Source organism: Jaculus jaculus, chromosome 14, assembly GCF_020740685.1.
Source record: "Jaculus jaculus isolate mJacJac1 chromosome 14, mJacJac1.mat.Y.cur, whole genome shotgun sequence".
NCBI lineage: Eukaryota > Metazoa > Chordata > Mammalia > Rodentia > Dipodidae > Jaculus > Jaculus jaculus.
Genome location: NC_059115.1, coordinates 72580280 through 72581452, shown reverse-complemented (window position 1 = coordinate 72581452; position 1173 = coordinate 72580280). Strand labels below are relative to the sequence as shown.

At 42.9% G+C, this 1173-nt stretch overlaps 1 pseudogene; it reads left to right on the top strand.

Moving 5' to 3' along the window:
- Nucleotides 1-207: 207 nt before the first annotated feature.
- Nucleotides 208-970, top strand: LOC101598832 (annotated as a pseudogene).
- The last annotated feature ends 203 nt before the right edge of the window (nucleotides 971-1173 follow it).

Below are 1173 nucleotides of genomic sequence, written 5' to 3'. Positions count from 1 at the left end.
AAGGTAGCAGGACCATTCCTCAAATTTGATTAGCTTTAAAGACAAATCTACAAGTTCTATTAAATGACTACTCCAAATGATTAATGAATCACTAATTTCGTACTCAGTTGACATGAGTGAAATTTGAGAAAATGGATGAATAAAAAGTCATAAAGGTGTAATAATCCCTCTTTTTCATGCCCCTCTTAGGCAGGCAGGTGCCCCAAGATGAAGCTGAATATCACCTACCCAGCCACTGGCTGTCAGAAATTCATTGAAGGGGACGGTGAGGCACGCTCCATACCTTCTATGAGAGGCGGATGGCCACCAAAGTTGCTGCTGATGCTGTCTGGGTGAAGAGTGGAAGGGTTGTGGTCCAGAGTAGCGGGAGGAATGACAAGCAAGGTTTCCCCATGAAGCAAGGTGTCTTGACCCATGGAAGAGTGTGTCTGCTATTGAGTGAGGGGCATTCCTGTTGAAGGTCAAGGAGAACTGGAGAGAGAAGGCGCAAATCTGTTTGGGGATGCATTGTGTATGCCAATCTAAGTGTTCTCAACTTGGTTATTGTAAAGAAAGGAGAGAAGGATATTCCTGGATAACAGATACTACTGTATCTCGTCGGCTGGAACCCAAAAGAGGTAGCAGAATCCGTAAACTTTTCAATCTCACTAAGAAGATGATGTCGGTCAACTTGCTGTCAGAAAGCCCCTCAACAAGGAAGGTAAGAAGCCCAGGACCAAAGCACCCAAGATCCAGTGTCTTCTTACCCTGCCTGTCTTGCAACACAAACGTAGCCTATCGCTCTGAAGAAACAGCGGACCAAGAGCAACAGGGAGGAGGCTGCAGAATATGCCAAGCTTCTGGCCAAGACAATGAAGGAAGCCAAAGAAAAATGCCAGGAACAGATTGCCAAGAGACGCAGGCTGTCCTCACTGAGAGCTTCCACTTCCAAGTCTGAATCTAGTCAAAAATGAGAATCGTGAAGAGTGACAAATAAATGATGAGACTTTGAAAAAAAAAATATGTAATGATCCTGCTTTTTAAGGTGTTGTGGATAACTGACTTTCACTTGGAGTATACATTGACAATAAAGTGAATAATTACTTGGTGGTATAATATACATGTATTAGGTTTGCATTCAAATCCATACATATTGTTTACCCTGCAAAGATAACATAACAATCTTTGGGCTGA